The 13,921-nt window shown below is 42.6% G+C and overlaps 1 long non-coding RNA gene across 1 annotated transcript; it reads right to left on the bottom strand.

Moving 5' to 3' along the window:
* Window positions 1–5,548, bottom strand: LOC131914690 (uncharacterized). The gene is made up of 3 exons (XR_009380175.1): window positions 5,430–5,548; window positions 4,558–4,824; window positions 1–149 (listed from the first exon to the last, which is right to left on the bottom strand). It is a non-coding gene; the product is annotated as an uncharacterized LOC131914690 (long non-coding RNA).
* Window positions 5,549–13,921: the final 8,373 nt, after the last annotated feature.

Raw genomic sequence — 13,921 nt, 5'->3', positions numbered from 1 at the left:
TTTAAAAAAAACAAACAGAAATTTATTTGAAATAGAGAACCAATGATGACATGGTTCAGTGCAAGGATTTTTTTTTTCATCTGAGAAGAACTCGTACTCCTGAAGAAGCTCTGTAAAATGACTGAAGTCCATCAGATCTCATCTTCACTCTGCAGAGGAAGCAAAGGGTTATAGGGAATGGTCAGATAGATGATCTGGATGTGTTCTTAGAAGGGCAAATTCACAGTAGGCAGATCTCAGAAAATGACTGTAGATTGAGACTATATAAAGATACCATTATACACACACACACAGACACACACACACAGACACACACACACACACACACACACACACACACACACACACAAGAACCAATAGCAAATAAAAATATAACTGTTTGACACAATTTTAAATACATATTCAACTTATTCTGTGAAAATTTCACCATCAATGCATACTCTGAAATATAAATAACATGGATTGAGTCAGTTGGGTGGAAGGTTGGACAATACGTTTCTCACGGCTTCTGTTAAATTAGGACTTCAGTCTGCTGTTTCAGGAACCTACATAGGACATCACTGCTGACTAGTTGCTGCTGCCTAGCAGACATGATAGAGCACTGAGCTCTTCATTTTCTTCAGTAGTTTTACTGAACATGAGGACACCCCAGATTCCTTTCCTGTATTCATTGAAGTCAGCTTTGGCTATGTTGATTTTCTACTTTGGGGTATTATACTATTTAGAGAGAGAGATGAAAAGAGGGGGAGAAGGAGAAGGAGAAGGAGAAGGAGAAGGAGAAGAAGAAGAAGAAGAAGAAGAAGAAGAAGAAGAAGAAGAAGAAGAAGAAGAAGAAGAAGGAGAGAGACAGAGACAGAGACAGAGAGAGACACAGAGAGAGATCTGTGCTATATGTTCTGTTACTCTAGAGAACCCTGACTAATAGAAGGAGAGATTCTGGTAGCAGAGAGGTTGAACCAGTGAGTGTGGTTGGAGGATCGGATCAGGAAACAAGGGAATGTATGAAAGGTTAGTCAAAATGAAGCATGTAAGTAAAAAACTATATGGAAACGCATGATCTTGCAACCTACGTAATAATTCTAATAAGGACAAGTAGAAAACATATGACATGAAAGGATGGGGGTGGGCATAGGAACATTTCAGGTTAAAAGTTTAAATGTGCATCAGGATAGGGTGATGGAAAAAAAAGAGAAAATAAGGGATAATCAAAACTAAGACTATGTAATGGAGCCTTATAAAATCTCACTAATTTGTAAGCTAATTAAAAATATATTTTTAAATGAGCTTGAACATACATATCCTTTATGTTTGGACAGTGCTGCTCCCAGAAGATGCCATTATTGTATGGAAATCTCAGTGCCAGAAATGGCTTACCTTCCTACTACCTGTTGATTAGGGAGGCCCCAGAGGCATTCAAAACAATACAAATGATTGCTATAACTCTTAGTTGCCATTTCAACTAGATAGTAAGACCTTCTTGCTGAAGACACCATACACTTTGGCATTAAGACATAGAGAAATGACTTCCTAGTACTGCAAGATGTTATGCAGGCTGATGGGGAAGAAAAGATATCAATAGTCTCATGTAGCACTGGACCTTGTGTTTCAATACTGACTTATCTGGCAAGATGTGTCCACTGGTGCCACGATGACTGTGGCATGACTATGAGGGTAACCACTGCTTCGTGACTGGATCTGAGGCCACAGGAAGCATTTTATGCCTGATACTGTAACTCTTGTCAAAGCCCAGGGAGGTCATAGGTCCTGGTCAGTAGATTTAATGTTGTTTTGTTAAATGATCATGGTGTCAAATTCTCTTCTAAATACTTGTATTTATAGCCACTAATTTGTGAGGTTATCAACCCTGGCCAAGGAAGTTTACGCCTTTCCCTCCCCCACAGTGGGTTGTGGTTAACTCAGGAACATGGAAGTATTTAAAGTGTTGAGAATACATGACTGTGAGTCCTTATCCACAGATGAAGCATGCATACTACTCACACATATACCCATAGGCACCCTAAAACTAAGAAAACATCACAAACGTTGTGTGGGTATAATGTAAGAGCTGGAGGATAGGACGAGGGCTGTCTGTTGCAAGCACAAACCCAGAGCAGCTGTGGTTGCTCACACAAGTTCAAGCCAGTTAATAATTCCAGCATGACTGGAGGTAGCTTCTCAGAGAAAAATCTTATGTAGGAGACAATGAGATGGAGATGCTATCTTACAGTTGACAGGATGGAAGCAGAGTAGAGTACAGATTAGATCCATGCCAAGGAGCCCTTCTTGGGACCTAAACACATAGGCGCCACAGAAATAGTAGGATAATAAACAGGAAACAATACCATAAAAATTACCATTAGAATACCAAAAGCAGTGTTTTATGCCCAGTTCACTAGACCAGATCAGACTTTGTTTATCTGATAGTAAAAAAAAAAAGAAAAAAAAGATGAATTTATCAGGGACCTTGGCCTGGGATACAATTTCAGAAACTAGTAAATCCCATGGTAGGGATAAAGACTATGGATTAAAAACAACAACTAAATATGTTAGTATCTCCCCCTCCCATTCATGCCACTATACCCAATTGATTGATTAAAAAAAATTCAATAAAATTGAGAAGATTTTTTCATACTGATTAGTCCTTACTAACATTTATTTTTTAGCATCCACTTAGCTTGCCAAGACCAACTATCACTTATTTGGAATAGATCTCATATCACAGAGATTCATAACCACTAGTGAAGCTCCAGTAACTATTTCTGTGACATAATGGCCTAATGCTTAGCCTTAGACAGACAGGTACATCAGCCCTCTGCAGTACAGGGAACAGGGTTGGTAGAGGAGATGGAAAGAATAAAATAGCCAGAGGAAGGGGTAGAATAGTATGCAGCAATTTCCTCCCAATCAAAGCATCCATCTTTTACAAAAGCTCCTTAGGACTCAGAAAGTCCTAAATTAAAGCTTGTCAAAACTCAGAGCATTCTAAAGTAGGTCTCCTTAATATTCAAGAAACAAACAACTCAGAAGCTTCAGGAAGTCTCTAAAACTGGCCAGGTGCACTAGGCGCTCCCATGCCCAAGCTTGTAGAAACAGTGAGACCTGCTGAGGAAAAGATACAACCAAGATGCCTGGATGAGGCCCAGACTAGGAGAGCTGCCTAGCAGAGATGTTCTGTGATTATCAAGCTGCATATAAATCATGCACGGAGTTCAGTGCTGGTGTGGGCATTCTGTGGTGCAGCTGCCTCTGAGCTGTTCCTGCTCCTGTAAGAAACTTACCTCAAGTCCTATAGATGACCCCAATTAATAACTCCTTGTTTCAGCAAGGTGAGATTTGATGTGCCCTTACTTTTCTCTATCCTCATTTCTCCATGTAGCATGCGCAGATATTTGTTCATCTTTCCCTAGGAGGAGTGTCAATCAACACAACAGCACCCCTTCATCTTTGGCATCCATAATACCCATGGCATCCCTCTTAGGTCTATACTATTACACACCGGATGCTCTCCTTGATGGATGCCCACTGTCTTGCAATTGTCATTATCATCGCCATTGCAATTGATGCTTCATTTTGGTGAATGGCCTTCATTGTCTCTCCACAGGTACTCTTGGCTTACCACAAACCCTTCATGCCTTCAAAATCAGTTCTGTGAATGACTCTTATATTACCAAGATATGTTCCGAATTTGAGATGTAGCCTGGCTCCCTTGGACCACAATTGCATGAGCTTCTCTGCTGATCCAAGAAACTACTTTTCTATTATCTCAAATGAATCACAGAAGGGTTCAGCTCAGTGATGCTGACTGAAACTAATCCCAGCTGAGATTTTTATATGAAGTCTGAAGAGCAGACACAGATTCTTGACCTTAATAATAATATCACAGGCTCACATGAATGGCTGATGCCTAGTTACTAATAAAGTGCACATTCTCTCTGAAACCTCATGAACTAGGCCTTCAGAGTTTGCATTCCTCTCAAGATTCTCCTCTTCCAAATGTCCACTGTAATGGACTGTTAAGCTTTGTCCGTACACTCAATGGCTTACCCAGGCCTAAATTCCAAAGCCCCATATTCCTTACCTTACATGATGAGGGTGATCACAGCAAAAATCTCACCCTCAGTACCAGCTGATTCCTGTTATAGTTTAATTCCAGATGCAGTGACAAAACAACTTGCCAAAGATCAACTGAGTGGAAAAGGGATTTTTTAGCATACACCTCAGTTTTCAGTCTATTACTGAAGGAATGTCAAGAACCGAGAGTAAGCACAGGGAAACTTTCTTGCCTGCTTGTCTTCAGTACTGTTCTCTCTCTTACACTGTTCTTACACTGCCTATGGAATGGCACCACCCACAGTGAACTGCATGGCTATATCAATGAACAAATTTGAAAGTCCTCCATAGCCAACTGGATACTAAATAATATTTCACTAAGACTTTCTTCCCAGATAATCTATATGGGTCAAATTGACAGTCAAGATTAACTAGCACATAAGAAAATAAAAAAGTTAACATTGGCAAAAATAAATAAATAAAATTTCCTGGGAGTTTTGTTCTTACTCTAGGAGAGTTCCAGAACTTCTGCCAGGTAGACGTCTTCATTACAAATGTAAGTGATAAAGATTTGGCATGCCAGAGGCCCTTTTTTAATGACAGAATAACACAGGTCCCGTGCCTTGTCCATAACAGTCGCATTTACAGCTTTTATTCTCTCCATCTCTCCCTGGTTCAGCACTTTCTTCTCCAAAAGTTCATCCAGCAAGCCATTTATTGTCTCTGCACCCACTGAACGGATGAACTGCTTGCTCTTTGCCTTGAGGATGTTGTCTGTTTAAGGCAAAAAGATTTTTCAGGTCAAGAAAACAACCACGTGTCCCTTTCATGTTGTAAAGAGGGCATAGCCTCTTTCAGACTGAATCAGTAAAATGTCTCTTTCACACACATCCCTTATCCCTTTCTTTCTGCTACCTCTGTTCTCTGTTCTCCCTCAACATTACACAGGAGCATATAGGGGGAGGCAGGAGTACCAAGTTACTGTCTTTCTGTTAGAGCTCAAGAAGCATAAAGCCTCATCCCGGTTTCACATGTTCTCAAATCAGATGAATAAAACAAAGAAATAACGATAAACCATTCTCCTTTGCAGCCTACATCTCTGTGAGTCATCTGGTTCCCTCTGTCAGACTAGGGACACATAATAGTTAAGACTGCAAAATGGCACAGGATGCAAGTAAAGCACCATTTCCTCTCAGGCCCTGGCCTTTGCTTTCTGTGGCTTTAAGAATCTTCTGTGCAAATTTCTTCCACACAGTCTTCCCCTTCCCCAGATTCAGCTCAAGTAAATATCTGCAGAAGCTGCTGATAGCTTCCAGAAAAGCCCCCTTCCAAACGACTTATTCACCAAATTAGCCCCTTTAACAACAGGGAAAACTCACCAGCCATGGTGCTTCTCTCCTACCATCCAGAGCTACTGAAACTGAAAGTCCGTTTCCACCAGGGCGTGAATGCAGATTGAGCAATAACCCCTATTCATGTGTGCGCATGCTTCCTTCCCTAATCAGACTTACTCTTCTGAAGCTCAGTTTGGCAAGGAGTCAACCTTGGAAACCATCTTTCCACAATACTTGGAATCGCTCCTGGTAGGAAGGGAGTGTGTCTTAGTCATAAGCAAAGAATGAGCTAGGACAAGGCAACAAGTTTAAGGCAGGAAGGTTAGAAAGGGAAGATCTGTGGGATCCACAGGAAATGGGAACTGGGGTGCAGGGAACGCTGCTACAGTTGTTCCTGCTGCAGAGCTGAGGATGAGACTGGAGACTGGATCTGGGAGAACAGAGGGAGAAGAGATCTGCAGTCAGTTGACCTGGTTTTCTGGCCTGTGAGGTCTGTGAGTCAGCAGGGGCACCAGCTGGAGGAGGGGCTGTAGGAAAGCCAGGAATGGTGCAAGGGAAGTTGGGAGGAGATGCTCTGTGGGATCCACAGGAAATGTAGCCTGGGAGGTGGGACATGCAAGGGAGGCTGCAGCTGGGCTTTGTTACAGAGATAGAGATGAGACTGGGGGATTGCATTGGGAGGGGAAGAGGGGGTGGTGGAGGTCTTCAGTGTGCTTACCTGTTTCCCTGGCTTACTAGGCTGGTGTGTTCACAGGGAATGCCTGCTGGTGTTGGGGCTGGAATAATAGGATGATATGGTGATATTTTATTTGTATTAAAATGTTATTTGTATGTTAATAAATAAAGTTGCCCAGGGGTCAGAGCTATTAGCAAGCCATAGGAAAGCAGGGCAGTGGTGGCGTACGCTTGTAATCCCAGCAGTTGGTAGGCAGAGCTGGGTAAGTCTCTGTGTATTCAGGGATACAGCCAGTATTGGATACACATGCCTTTAATATCAATACTAATCATAGAAAACCTGGAGGTCTATACAGACAGGCTGTGACGAGGCGGTCATGTGGTTGGGTTTACAACCAATGAGAAGGCAGAACAGGAACTCTATATAAAGACTTTAACACAGGGGTAGCTCTGGTTCGGAGAGGTAGGACCACTGCAGGAGGAAGGGTAAGGTTTTAGCTCTTAGCTCTGACCTCTTGGCTTTCTTCTTTGCATTGGTTCTGTGTTTCTTATTTAAAAAGACGGTTGGTTACATCTACAGGATGAGTCTTGGAAAGGAAGGTTTGGGGAGAAGATCTATGAGGACAGAGGAGAAGGAGAAGGCAGCAGGTTTTCTGCTACAGGGCTGGGGATGAGACTGAGGGTGGATCTGGAGGAGGAGAGGTGTGGATCCTCAGCCAGACTATTCAGTTTCCTGGCAGGAGCTGCCCTTGGGCTAGCAGGGGGTGCCTGCTGAGGTTGGGGGCTGAGACAAAACACAATGAGCAGGGTCTATAAGGACACATCAAGCTGAGCTGCTTGTGTCATAAAAACACAGCTCTCATCTTACAGGTAAAGAGAGGTTTATCCTGGAGCCATTTCTAGGGCCCAGGAACACAGACTTCAGTTATCCAAATCCCAAGTTCCAACATGGAAGCAGTTTCATCAAGTTTTTTGAGTTTTAGAAAACCAAGAAAGCCATAAATCCAGGCAAGTTTAAAACGCATTGGTGAGTTCAGCAGGTACACTGAGATGGGCAAAGCTTTGCAATAGTCCTAAACTGTTATCTGATGACCATCTTAGCGCTCTGATTGGTGAAATCTCATGTTCTCCAGCGTTAATAGCTTCTCAGTGGTCTTTATTTATTATCACTAGGTGTTAGTTCAGATACAGAGTGGAGCAAGGAGCGGCTGTTGCAGAAGGCTAAAATTAGCCCAACATAAACTAATTAGTCTCTGAACCTACAAAATTCCAATCTTCCCACAGTACAGAAATTCCAACTGGTTCATCAGTCTCTGTAGATACAAAATTTTCTTCCAGGAGTTTTTTTGTTCACATCCAGACATAGCTTCTTTTGGGGGATTTTCCTTCATACTTGCAATTAGATGACTTAGTTCTTGTCCTCTTGGCTTTTGTTTCCTGTAATGTACATATTTAAGGAACATAAGCTTCTTTTAAAATCTTAAAAAGAGAAAGGAATGACACTCAACTATGCTGCAAACATATGACTGAACCTTCAATGGTGATATACACACTTGTCAGTCACGTTAGAAGCTACAGTGTAGGGAGGAAGAGAGAGATCCAGAAAATCCACTTCGTGAAGCACTTTTGTCATGGAAACCCATGACAATGTAGAAGCTAGACATGCAGTATCAGGTAGTACCTGCAATGTTGGTAGACTGGGGTACACACTGAGGAAAGAAACAATGTGCCACAGTTTGTGTTTCCAGTTGGGGTGTTGCCCTGGCTAGTTTTTTTTTTTTCAACTTGACAGTAGCTAGAATCATAAGTGAGGACAGAACCTTAATTGTGAAAATGTGTGCATGAGCTCAGGCTGTAGGCAAGCCTGCCAGGCCTTTTCTTAATCAGTGATAGATATGGAAGGGCTCAGCTCACTGTGGGTGGAGTCATCCCTGGGCAGGTGGTCCTGGGTTCTATAAACAAGCAGTCTGATCAGGCCTGGGGAGTAAGCCAATAAGCACCACCCCTCCATGGCCTCTTAATCAGCTCATGCATCTGGATTTCTTTTCTGTTTGAGTTCTTGTCCTCTAGTTTTATTCTTGATGTTGTGACAAAACAACTTGTCAAAAATCAATTGAGTAGAAAAGGGATTTTTTTAGCACCTGCTTCAGCGCCAGTTTTCAGTCCGTTACTGAAGAAACGTCAAGAACAGAGAGTAAGCACAGGGATACTTTCTTGCCTGCTTACCCTCAGTACTGTACCCTCTCTTACACTGTTCTTACTGTGCCTATGGAATGGCACCACCCACAGTGAACTGCATCTGCCTATATCAATGAACAAATTTGAAAGTCCTCCATATCCAATTGGATACTAGATAATATTTCATTAAGACTTTCTTCCCAGGTAATGCATATTGGTCAAATTGACAGTCAAGATTAACCAGCATGTAAGACAATAAAAAAGTTAATGTCAAGAAAGAAAGAAAGAAAGAAAGAAAGAAAGAAAGAAAGAAAGAAAGAAAGAAAGAAAGAAAGACACAAATTTTCCTGGGAGTTTAGTTCTTACCTTAAGAAAGTCCTATATTTCTTGCCAGGTAGACGTCTTCTTTACAAATATAATTAATAAAGATTTGACATTCCTTGGGACCTTTCTGAATTACAGAATCACACAGGTCCCGTGCCTTTTCCATAATAGTGTCATTTTCCAGTTTTATTCTCTCCATCTCTTCCTTGTTCAGCACTTTCTTCTCCAAAAGTTCATGCAGCAAGCCATTTATTGTCACTTCACCCACTGAGCGGATGAACTGCTTCCTCTTTACTCTTAGGATGTCGTCTGTTTAGAGCACAAAGATTTCTTAATTCAGAAAAACAGTCCTAGGTTATCTTCTCATCACAAACAGGGTATGCCTTCTTTCAGATTTCATCAGCAAAATTCTCTTTTCACATCCTTTAACTTTTCTCTATCCTCTTTGTGTGTCTGACCACATTTCCCCTCCACATTACCCATATATGCACACAGGGCAAGGGATGCAGTCTTTATTAGGACCTTAGAGGAAACCATCCTTTAGTGTCCCATGTGTATTCAGATTAACAAAATTAGAAATAACAGTAACTCATTTTCTTTCAGGGCAACAGTCTCTAAGACTCATTCCATTCCATTTGTTAGACTAAGGGCATTTAAGAGCTAAGATTTCAAAATGACAGAAGGATGCCGGTGAAGTACATTTCACTTCTGGCCCTGCCTTTCCTTCCGATGGCTTTGAGAATCTTCTGTGCACGTTTCCTCCCTGTGCACGTTTCCTCCCTGCTGTACTCCATTTTCCTAATTGTAGCTCATCTAAACACCTACAGAGTCCAACGATAGTCTCCAGGAACCCCAGCCCCTTCCCACGTGTGTATTCACTACCCTAGCCCCTTCCCACGTGTGTATCCACTACCCCAGCCCCTTCCCATGTGTGTATCCACTACCCCAGCCCCTTCCCATGTATGTATCCACTACTCCAGCCCCTTCCTACGTGTGTATCCACTACCCCAGCCCCTTTCAAAATAGGAAAACTCACCAGCCATGGCTTTTCTCTCCTATCATCCAGTGCACCTGAAAGTATGAACAGGTTCCAGGGTTCTTTATACTGAGGTATGTATGTCGATTGAGAAATAACCATTGCTCATGTGCATGTATCCTTTCATGCCCCAATTAAACTCACTCTTCTGGAGTAAGTGACCCAAGGAGTCAATCACAGAAATGACTCTTTCTCAACACTTCAAATAGCTCAGGGTAAGAGAGGATTAGATCAGATGGAAAAAGAAAGGAAAGACAAGGTGATTGTTCGGTGCAAAAATTGTAGAATAGTGAACAATTTTTATGAAAGTATGACCCATGTACTAGTAAGTTTTTACTGTCAACAAAACTTAGAATCACCTGGAGAGTCTTATTAAAGGATAATCTATATAAAATTAGATTGGGCATGTTTGTGGGGATATTTCTTGGTTTTTAATGAATGAAGAAAGACATAGTTCAGTGTTGGTAGCATCTTCCCTGAAGCAAAGGTTCCTGAATGGCATAAGAGAAGAGAAAGCTAACCAAGGTGAACAAACTATCATGTATGTGTCTTTTCTCTCTGCTCTTAGTTGTGGATGTGATGTGACCAGCTTTCTCAAGCTCATGATGCTGTGACTTCCCTACTATGCTGGACTGTAACCTGGAATTGTGAGCTGAAATGAGTCCTTTCTTTTCAATATTTCTTTTTGTTACTAACCCAGAAATGAAACTAATACAATTCATAAGAGGAAATGAGAGTAAGTAATAATAAATGTTCAAGTTTAGCAGTCCAACAAAGTGGACAACCCCAGGTGCCTGGAATATATCACTGCACTGAGAGGATATTTAGCAGAAGAACCAGCTTTTACTGTACTGATGAGTCTAAGGCAGAGTGCCAGAGTGGAACAGTAACATGATCAAGATGTCAAAGAGCACAAATTCTGAAAAGAACCCTACAAAGAATAGAACTGAGTACATAGCATTTACTGTCTCATCTCTGCAGCTGAGCCAAATAAGGAAGGGTAAGAAGGGTAAGCAACAATCCCTATGCTATTCTCACTAGTACTGCAGACAGCTGGGTACTTGTTGCTGGAGGAGCTTATAGCTTTCACACACCCTAAGACCATCTGGGGAAATTTATCAGAAACCCATAGCATAGTGTGGCATTATGCAAATGTTCACTGCTGTATCCTGTGAATCACTCATGGTGCCTACATAAGCTCCTGGTGGTCAGCACAGTTTGGGGATAGCAACTACTCAGGGCCTTATGAAAAAGCAAGATATTTTCCTACAAAACCTTGGCCAATCTTGTTCGGTCAGTTATCAGGACAGACCTGCCCAGACTTGCACAATCACAATAAACTGTTGAGAAGCCTAATCTACCTCTTGCAGTCAACCATGTCTAGTGCCTACCCTATTGTTACCACAGGAAGCAACAGGGCCACTCTTCCCAGAACCTGGCCCAGCAAGCCTCCTGGGATATAGCCAGGTAGTGCTTCACACCCTTTCTATACCCCCAAAAAAACATCCCAGGTAACATCACTTACCCACACTAATGAGTCATCAAACATTTAGGCTTCCCATTCAAAGAAGTTTTGTTTATTTAGACCCCAGGAAGCAACTGGACTGTGTGCAGCTGGCTTAGCTTTCTGCAGCATTTGCTTTAAACTTGGAAACTGCTGGGTTCCTCCTGAGTGATTGATGCTAGCTGGCCTTTGTGAGGATCTCCTTAAGTAAACAGATGACCAACTTCTACTATCACACCGGACACAGAGAATTTGCTGAACTAAGTTTATGTCTGAAAAGGGATACTAACTATTGGATATTTGGCACCCAGTAATTGTGCTTCTTACAGTTGACATTCTGGCCTGCCCCTTGGGGACCCACCCTGCAAATTCTGAAGTAAAGCCTACTTTAAAAGAAAATCCCTCCTCCCCCTTCTCTTTCTCTCTATTCCCATGAGGTGCCACTGAGACCCTTCACCCTATCTGTAAGATTCTCCCCTTCCCTTCTGGCCATTTTCCATGAGTGAGGACTCATGTTATCTCAACATTGGTTTCTCAAAGACACTGGCCACCATGTGTCTCAAGCTTTCAGCTCTCCTGCCCCATTCCTATGTGATGGCATATGGCACAGCTTGTGCCCACTCACTGCATGGCCCATAGCCTTTGTATGATGATCCTTTGGCTATCTTGAGCTGTTAATGGTCCTCACTGACCCTCTGGGACACTAGAGGTCAGTTTCTTGGACCTTCCACCTCTCTGTGGAAAATGCACATAGTGCCTAAATGCCTCATCCTTCTCTGTCTCTGTTTCCTGGTTTTCTCCTCCTGTGGCCACCACTGCCGTGATGCAGCCAGGGGGCCCTCTCTCCCACCCTGCTGTGCTGCTGCTGCTGCTGCCTGTTCCACCTGCCGACTCAGCATAACCATTTTCCTGCAGCTGCCTGGTGCCTTCACCCTCCTGCCTTTGCTCTCAAACTGTCTCACACTGTTCTGTCTGTTCCCTGGTTGCCTCTCTTCTCCTTCCCTCTGCCGCCACTGCCACCTCTGCAGGTGAGCCGAGCAGAGCCACGGTCCTCCCCAAGCTGACAGCATCTTCCCTCTGCTGCTGCCGCCACTACTAAGGCTCAGGGGCTGGCCACGCAAATGTGTTTCTGACTTACTTTTAAATGCTTCAGTTTATCTTTTCCTTATCTGTTCAGTTTGTCTTAGAAAACAAAACAAAACACAAACAACAACAAAAAACCCAGGTGAACACGTGGTCAGGCACCAGAGGGTGATCAACATACTCAGGCAAGCACTGTCTTAGATAATGTCAAAGAGGGACAAGCCATATGACCTCACTGCCATCTTAACTAAGGTGCTAAAAGTCACTTCTTGTCAGTGGCTCAAGCATGGGCAGGGTGCCTGGCACTGAGCTGTCTGTACCAGGGGTGGGGCAGTGTTAAAAAAGTTCCACCTTGCGCCAATGCATGGCACAGATCCAGTCACAGCCTGGTGTTCCTTCCTCCAAGGCCACTGATTTCCTCTGGGGCTCTCAGGCATCAGTGGAGCCACATGCTAGAAATATGGCCAACTTGCCAGCTTATTTTATAGTTTAAAAAAAAAATCAAGACTTACTTTTCCTGAAGCTACTAGGTCTCTCAACATAAATAAATGATTTAAATGCTTCAGATTACTTTCTCCTTCTACATATTAAGATTTTAAATGTTCAGATTTTAACATATTTAATGTTAAACATTAATAGAGTTCTGATGCAGTTTCAGTCACAAACTCAGGATGTTGGATTTCCTTTGGTTGTCTTCCAAATATAAACTTATGGGTATGAGTCCACTGCTGTTTTTCAGATGTCCCACCCCTGCTTCAGATAAAGGAGTTTTCCTTGCCTGTCTGTTCCTGAGAGAGTATTTTTGTCTCCTGGTCTCCCTTTCCCAATTACTAAGACCATGAGACTAAAGGTTCCAAATAAGTTCATAAATTTCAACTTTTGTCTCTGGTCTCTGCTTCAGCAGGTTTCCACTTGGCTGGCAGACACATCCAAACATCAATTGCTGACTACACTCTGCTCCAAAGGACCATGAGCTCTAGACTTGCTGAAGGCTGATATGATATGGACAAGTCCAACCAAACATAAGTTGTTCCCAGTCTCTACAGCCAGGTCAGATGACCACACACTTCCCTATTGCCTGGGTTCCCTCGTTACCTTTGAATGGCCTCTCGGCCTCCTTGGGCTCTGCTCACCTGCACACCACTTCAGCCTGAAGCAGTTACGGAAGAGAATACATCCTCCTGTGCTCTCCACTCCCAGAACAGGCTAAAGGCTAAGTTAAAGGTAGACCCCCTGGCATAGGGGACAATTTGGTTAGCTAATGAGCCTTGGTATACCAGGAAACTGCACTCAGTATTGTCAATTGATAGATTTATTAATTAAAACAATTCTGCAATAGGATAAGACCCTTGACCTTCTTTATGCAGAACAAAAGAGGTATTATTTGAGCTTAAGAAATAATTATTTCTATGTAAATCATTCAGGATGGAGTTTCTGGTCCCCGGGAGGGTCCTTTTTTCAGAGGGTCCTTTTCTCAGAGTTGGGCCATTCCCCAATTCACCTCTTTTCTCCTGTTCCCATTTGGCCCTGGGATCTTTCCCTGTCACTCTTATTTGCCTTCTCAGGAGACAGTAAGCCCTAGCTTTATGCAAGCTGCAAAGACATTGGAGACTTAGGGAATACTAGTTGATAGTCAATCATTCATACCTAATAGACAGACAGTTCTCAAATGTTCAGAGATCTGCAGAATATGGCATTTGAAATGTTTAATTAGAAAGCTTTTCATGATAGAGAGAC

This window comes from Peromyscus eremicus, chromosome 7 (assembly GCF_949786415.1).
Source record: "Peromyscus eremicus chromosome 7, PerEre_H2_v1, whole genome shotgun sequence".
NCBI lineage: Eukaryota > Metazoa > Chordata > Mammalia > Rodentia > Cricetidae > Peromyscus > Peromyscus eremicus.
Note: the sequence above shows the minus strand (reverse complement) of the source record. Positions and strands in the feature narration are given on the sequence as shown.